The sequence below is a fragment of the Physella acuta genome, unplaced genomic scaffold, assembly GCF_028476545.2.
Source record: "Physella acuta isolate Inbredline_101_S28 unplaced genomic scaffold, ASM2847654v3 ptg000265l, whole genome shotgun sequence".
NCBI lineage: Eukaryota > Metazoa > Mollusca > Gastropoda > Physidae > Physella > Physella acuta.
In genome coordinates, this window is record NW_026731784.1 from 1085592 (window position 1) to 1094186 (window position 8595).

Here is an 8595-nt window from a genome sequence, read left to right on the forward strand (position 1 = left end):
AACAATATAAACGTCGTGATTCCATAGTTGAACATCACTTAGTTGTTAATTATGTAAAACGTATGTCAATAAAGCAATTTTGTTTTATATTTTGGTAAGGGAAATAACCTTTAAATAATTCTCGTTGTCAAAATCAATTAATTAATATACATCATTTATGGGCAGAAATAACTACATTCGCTACTGTTTTAAAAGAATATGCTTAAAACTGTAAATTTATAAAAAAAGAGTGCACACATTTAATGCAGCACTTCTACATAAATATAATAATGCTCCGTATTTTAAAACATGTAACATTAATACTATTTTATGAGTAATTTTACTTATAATAAATCGCTTATTCATTGAATTAGTGGAATTGATGTTTGGATCGGTGGAAAATATATTTTTAAACTAAATGTAACTACATATTGGCGGCGTCCTTACGAAGCCGAAGCTAAATCTTTCACAGCTAAATTCTGTTATCATCCTTCTCATTACTGACATTTAAATATCTCAAAATGGCTCTGTGTCGAACAGGATATGTCTGCCACAATGTCCTTAATAATCTGTCATTAGTATCAGTTTCATCATTTGGATTTAGTAGATGTCATTACTCCAACCAGCAGAGCAGTTCAACCTACATTATCTCTGAGCCAAAGTTTGGTCATAATCCTGCCTTGTTGAAAATCCCCTTGCAGGAAAGCAATGTCTATACTACAAATACTTTTGTTTTAAAAAATAAGAAGGTTCAGCCTCTAAAGCAAGCTCTACAGCTTTTACCCTCTGAGGGTGTAGCCCAAAAAGCAGTAGCAGTGGATCATGACAAGGAGTACAGATGTCCGTCTAGACTGTTGGGACATTTGACCCAACTAGTGATCCTTGACAAAATCTCTGCTGTCAAATCTTTCTATGATTGCCCGGTGGCAAATAACATTATAGATGCTGTTGAAGCTCCAACTATTAAAAAATCTGAAATGAGTGAAGAACCAGGTAGAAGCTCTCCAGCTAAAGAAGCAAAAATTATAAGTATCATGAGGATTCGCCATAAAAAGATGAAGAAGCACAAATTGAAAAAACTAAGGCATAGGATGTACTTCGTGTGGTCAAGACAAAGGCGAGCCAAGAACGCTAAAAAGATGAAGGCATACCGCAAGGAACTTGAACGAATCAAGATGTCTGGTGAAACCTTTGATGCAATGGATTTTGTACAAAAGCAGTTGACAAAAGCTAGAAAAGGTGGATACTCTATCAATGTGTTTGAGTCTACACAATAAAATTACTTATTGCCAAAAAAAAAAAAAAAAAAAAAAAAAAAAAAAAATGTAACTACATATTTGCATTTTAAGGTTTAAAATAAAATTGTAATTTTAAAATGAGACTTCTTGTATCGTGTATGCATAATTCTTCTTAGATGGAAAGCACATGTGAGAGAAGTATTACGAATGCAAATCTGTATCAGTCCTCATAAGCTGATGATGAAATTGAAATTACTCCTAAGGCAAACATATTTGATAAACTTTGTTCAAGTATAATAATGCAATTACAAGGTAAATCAACAACACAAAGCTGACTGTGTTGTTAAAGTATGATAGATACACACAAATAAAACTAAAAAGTACATCAGTAAGAAATTACTAAATTACAGATGTTACAAATTAATATAACATGTATGTATTTAGAATATAAATTATACGATATTATTATAATTTCAGTAGGCTTTATGGTTTTGCAAAAAAGCGTAATTGTGTTTTTATTTATTATTTAAAGATGTATTGTATATGTAATAGATTGAAATAATTGTGAGGTCAAGGGAACTCACTCTTCTGTATTAGTTATATTTATAATATTGTTATCTTGAGTGATGTCCCTTGTGTACTTCCTTCCGTCCTCTCTGTGTGTTACCATCGTGATGTAGTTAGACCCAATAAATGTGTTATATACAACCACAGGCTTCTGTCGTCAATCTATTACAACTGGCGACGAAGGATAAACATCTACTAGAAAGAGCACCTACTTACGCAAAAAAGAGGTTTGCTAGAGCTTATTAGCTAATTATTTCTAGAATTATGGCGCTGTATGGCCAAATAAAAGAATTTGATGCGAATGATGAAATCATTCAAGATTACCTAGAGAGGTTAAGCTTTTACCTAGAAGCTAACGACGTGACGATAGAAGCCAAAAAGAGAGCTGTTTTGTTAACAGTCATAGGGCCTCAACAATTTAGGCTACTAAAAGACTTATGCGCACCAGTTAGTCTAACTACCAAGAGCTTTAACGAGCTGAGCAAATTGCTAACAGACCACCATGCGCCTACCCCATCAAAGTTTTTATGTAGAGCTAGATTTGACAGTAGGACTCGTCAACCAAACGAGTCAATATCAGAATATGTTGCTGCTTTACGTCATCTAAGTAGATTTTGTGAATTCGGAGACACGCTGTCTGACAGACTATGTGAAAGGTTTGTGACAGGTGTAAACAGCCCTGATATTCAAAGAAAGTTGCTGCTCGAGTCAGATCTAAAATTGGAAAAAGCAATACAACTTGCAACTTCATTCCAGCAGTCATCAGATGCGGCGAGATCTTTAGCACCTTCAGAGATCCATGCAGTAAACAGCAGGTTAGTCAATAAACATCAACCCCATCAGAGCATTCCAACTTATGCTAAACAGCCTGCTCGTTCAAATCCTAGATCTAAATCTAGTAATAATTATCAAAAATGTCATCGATGCAAAGGTCCCCATACATCTCATCGGTGCAAGTTCAAGTCTGCAACTTGTTATAAGTGCAGTGAGCAAGGTCACATTGCCAAGGCCTGCTTTGCAAAGTCTTCGTCTGTTGCTAAATCTAGCCAGTCAAGACAGTACCGCAACCAAAAGCAGCACTATGTTAACTCTCACCAAGACTACCTAACCCAACCAATGAACCACTCTACCTGTGAAAATGCTCAAATTGATTTGCAGCCGGATTTCAACCTGTTCTCTGTTAAATCAATAAGTCATGCTCCCATCAATGTACCACTTTATATCAACGGTAAGAGCATCAGCTTCCAACTTGACACTGGAGCATCTCTAACAATCATAACAAAGAAAGATTTTGACGCTGTCACAGGAGGATCAGTGTCTCTACAGCCGTGTCACAAGTGTTTAACAACATACACTGGTGACAATGTTCCGGTAATAGGAGAGTGTATGGTTCATGTAAGTTATAATGGTCAAAGTGTTAAACTTCCTCTTCTTGTGGTTGAAGGAAATGGACCGCCATTACTAGGTAGGAACTGGTTAAGTGATCTTAAGTTAAATTGGGAGAGTATTTGTTCATTGAAGAATGTAAAAGAATCTAGTCTTACTTCACTAGATAAAGTTATATCTGAAAATAAATGTGTTTTTGGTAACTCAGGTTTACTAAATGATAGAACAGTGAAGTTAAGCATTAAAGACACAAATCCAAGATACTGCAAAGCTAGAGTTCCACCTTATGCAATGAGGAATAAAATTGAAAATGAGCTTAGTAGATTGGAATCTAATAGCATTATAAAGAAGGTAGACTATTCCGATTGGGCGACACCCATTGTGCCAGTGTTAAAGAAGGATGGTTCTATAAGAATTTGTGGAGATTATAAAACTACACTGAATAAGCAAATAGAGCTAAATAGGTACCCTATACCTAACATTGAGGAAATTTCTTTGAATTTGGCAGGAGGAGACAAATTCACTGAATTAGACTTTAGTCATGCTTACACTCAACTAGAACTGCATCCAGATTCAAAAGTCTATACGACAATAAACACACATAAAGGACTCTACCAATAGGAAAGACTATGTTTTGGCATATCATCTAGCCCTGGAATTTTCCAAGCTGTCATGGACAGTATTTTTAAGGACATTCCAAATGTTTGTGTGTACTTTGACAATGTGTACATAACTGGTAAGAATGACACTGAACATCTTAAAACACTTGATAAAGTATTGAAAATAGTTGCTGAAAAAGGTTTAAAGATAAACAAAGATAAATGTCAATTCATGCTGACAGAAATTAGTTTTCTTGGTTATATATTAAGCAAGCAAGGCATCAGACCTCAACCTGAGAAAACAAAAGCCATTAAAGAAGCACCCAAACCTGAAAATACCCAACAACTAAGAGCTTTTTTGGGCTTGATAAATTACTATGCAAAGTTCATAGGAAATCTGTCTGGTAAACTATCACCACTGTACAAGCTGCTACAGAAAAATGCAACTTGGCACTGGGGTAAACAACAAGAAGCTGCTTTTAATACAGCAAAAGAGGCTTTGTCTGCTGACACCTTACTAACTCACTATGACCCAGGGAAAAGACTTATATTAACATGTGATGCTTCACCAGATGGTGTAGGAGCAGTCTTGTCCCACATGGATGAGAAGGGTGACAGACCCATTGCTTTTGCCAGTAGATCTTTGAACCAGGCTGAGAAAAATTATTCTCAGTTAGATAGGGAAGGCTTAGGCATCATTTTTGGTGTTAAGAAATTTTCTGTTTGGTAGGAAGTTCACCATCTTTACAGATCATAAACCATTGCTAGGTTTATTTGGAGAAAACAAAACCCTACCTGAGCATGCCTCACCAAGAATTCAAAGATGGGCTATCACACTAACTGCATACAATTATGAATTGAAATACAAACCTGGATCTGAGAATAGTGCAGATAGTCTTAGCAGATTACCTTTAAAAAACCAAAGCCTGAGCTATGTACCAGAAGATGTATTTGTTCTCTTCACTATCATGGATAACTCCAACATAAATGTGAATGATATTAAGAGAGAAACACAAAAAGATGAGTGCTTAATAAAAGTATATGAGTACTGTAAGAATGGTTGGCCTGAAGAGTCTGTGAATGATGACTTAAGGCCATATAAAATAAGAAATTAAAACCCTTTGTGAAGATAATATAAAAGATGGAGAAGATGCAGTCTATTATCAGTCAGAGTTGCCTAAACAAAGTACTTGTAACTTAATAAATGATTATGGTGATATGGCAATTTCAAATGTTTTAAAGAGAATACATTAGTAAGAAGGAATGTGATCATCAAACAACTTTGCTAACATCATTAGCACTTACAGAAACTAAAAGGGTAACATCAAAAGAAAAGAAAAAAAGATTTTTGCCATTTAATACACCCACTTCAAATACTGGATCACAGTTGCAAAGTGATATGGTCCAGGATATTACTTTTAAACAGTATTTTTGGTTACCAGGAAAGCACTATCAGATTACCTGAGAAAATTGATCAATCAAAGAAATCTATGTCAGTCAAGGATCTGAATAACAGCATAATACTTTCAGATGCCAATTAAAAAATAGTTCCATTAGATCATGACAAACATTCATTGAAAGAGAATTTGGTGTTAATGAGAATGTGTATCTAAGAAATTATGGGAGAAGGGAAAAATGGATACCAAGTCAAATTGTTCAATGTACAGGACCTGTGCCTTATACAGTTAAAAATAACTTGTGCAGATAATAAGTGTGAATCTGTCAATCCCACCAAATCTGAACAGTTCACACCAACTCAGTTTGTTCCACAACCAGGTTCTGTTGATATGAGTGAACCAAGTTGTCTGGAGTCAGAAAATGTAAATTCTGGAGTTAATGATTTAAATCCTAGACCTCCTGAGATAGAGAATCCAGATGGTCAGAATCTTGAGTCACCAAATCAGAAGCCACTGAGAAGGTCAAGCAGGACAATCAAAGTCCCAAATAAGTTAGACCTATGATTCTAAAGGTCAAAAGGACTTTGACATTATTGTTTTGTATTTTGATTATGTTGTAGCATATTGTGCATTGTTTGTAAGGATGTAATCTACCATAGTGTTCATGTTACAATATAATTGGTGATTTTAGGATACTATCAATTGTTCTATTGAGAGATGTGTTATTGTGTTCTAAGGGTAAAGGGATGTAATAGATTGAAATAATTGTGAGGTCAAGGGAACTCACTCTTCTGTATTAGTTATATTTATAATATTGTTATCTTGAGTGATGTCCCTTGTGTACTTCCTTCCGTCCTCTCTGTGTGTTACCATCGTGATGTAGTTAGACCCAATAAATGTGTTATATACAACCACAGGCTTCTGTCGTCAATCTATTATAGTATAATTACATTTAGGTTATAGAACATTACTACATACATTTTATACCGTTTTATACGTACACATTTGATTGCATCCACGATGTTTTTCGGTTAGTATTTTTTTTCTCTGTTGTTTCTTACAAAATAGCAGTCATTGTAGCTTCCAACACTATTGCGAAAAAGTTCTTTTTTTTAACAGGTAAAACATGTTTCGATTTAATCAAAAAGCGTATGATAACTTAAGTTCTTAAGGCGCTGATAGGCTGACATTCGAAACGTTGTAGTTGTATTTTTGGTTGGACTAGTCCTCTTCGTCTTTGTTACTTCTTGTGTGCTGGATTGTTACCTGGGTGCCAGAGTTTAAGATGTGCTTTTAGCTGTTTCTTTGTTGTAATGACAGCGTCTGGGGTCTCACAATATGAACACTTATAGGTTATTACCTGTGTGTATTTTGTTGTAATATTGTGCATGTTTGTCTCCATCTCTAGAACCCGACACTGATGTACTACATACCTGCCGTGTGTGTGTGTGTGTAAGTCAGCTGACCAGTGTGGTCAACACAAATGTTATTGTTTACCTAAGTTCACTTGTATTTACCACTGTGACCTACTTAGGTCGAGTCATTTTTATTTTGACATTGTATAATTCCTTATATGGAATGATTGTGTAACACCTGGGGTTTTTCCATTGACTATTAAGGTGTTTGAGACATAGAAAATTTCCATTAAAATCTGATTGAATGGTTCTGATCAGATGATTATCCCAACCAATGGCGACATGAGTTGAGGATAACCTCCCCTGTCACAGAAGTCTTTAATTGCCCCGCACACTCGCAACACGAGGCAGTTTATCTTGACCTGGCAGTCTACGAGGCAGTTTTACCTTGGTCAGGCAGCCGTCCACATTGTCCGGCTATAGACTCTGACCATTTGAACGTGAGAGTACTTAAGACCTGTGTGTGCCTTGCTTTCTTCAGTTGATTTAGTCTTCTAGTTTAATATTACTTGTCGCTAAGTAATTCTAGAAACTACAGCAGCGTTGTGTGGCCTGTAGCTGTTCTTTAGACAGTGTAGAAATCTGTGATAGTGTTTTTTCCTACATTGTGTAAGTTGGGTTTTGATATGTTATACATTAAATATTTTATTTAGTTCAACCTTGTGTTCTGCCACTTCTGAGTTCGCTGATTAAAAGGTCGTATGTAGATTGGATGAGTGTTAATTACAATAGTATCACTAGCTTCCCTAGACATTAAATTCGAGCCCTAGTGGGTCGTTGTGATAAGTGTTCATCCACTTAGGCCGTAAGGCATTTGCATATGACCCCGAAAAAAGAATCCGGGGACGTTCTCCTTCTATTTGGCTGATAGATAGGTTAACGTTACAAAGTGGGAGCTCGCCGAGATTTAATCTGTCGTTCCAGTTGTTGGTTATATCAGTTGAATACTAAGGTTAGTTGGATTTAGTTGTTTTTATATCCAGTAGCGCAGTGTTCTTACAACGCGCGCTCAGGCTAGAGTATCTAGGTCAAATAAGCAGACGTGTCACGTCCTACATTTAGAGGTCAAGTACACGGCCCAACGCTGTGTATTAATTTAAAGAATCTAGGCTTGTTGTGATTTTCAAGTTAGTGTTATGGAGTCTTTTTTGGCTAATCCTACTGTTGAAGATGTAGAAAAGTTGAGTAGAAAAGTTTTGGTTAGTGTTGTTAAGGAATTGAAATTGGATTATTCTGTTACGCAGAAGTCAGAGGTGTTGAGAGATAAAATTGTTGTTCATTTCATTAATGAAGGGGTATTTGATGAAAGTTTGTTGGCTGGTGTATTACTTCGTGAGGAGAAAGTTGCTTTAGAGAAGGCATTAAAAGAACAGGAGTTAGAGGTTAAAATTGCTTTAGATAGGAGGAGGTTGGAATCAGAATTTGGTCAAGTTAGTGATGTCACTTCTCTGGTAGATCCAAAAAAGTTGTCGGTAGGGCAAGTGATTGCCAAATTTGGGAAATTAGTGCCTAAATTTGATGAAACAGATTTGGTCGTTTTCTTTAACTCGTTTGAGAGTTTAGCGAAGACATGTGAATGGCCCGAAACTTCCATTACTGCTTTATTGAGCTCTGTCCTTACTGGGAAAGCTGCAAAAACATACCAGGCACTCTCTCACGACGTTCAAAATAACTATAGTTTGGTCAAGACTGCCATTTTAAAGGCCTACGCACTGACGCCCGAGGCCTATCGGACAAAATTCCGAACACTCCGCAAGTTACCCACACAATCATATGTGGAATTTCTCTTTGAAAAGGAGAAAATATTCTCAAGGTGGCTACACTCTGAGGAAGTTTCTGAGTTTGAGAAACTCAGGTCACTTATCCTAAGGGAAGAATTCCTATCGTCCCTGCCTGAAGAGATACGACTACACATTCTGGATAACAAGATAACTGACATCCAGAAGGCTGCTGAGTCGGCTGACACCTATATGTTGGTGCATAAGAAACCACCAGTGTCAGGAAACCGCCTCAA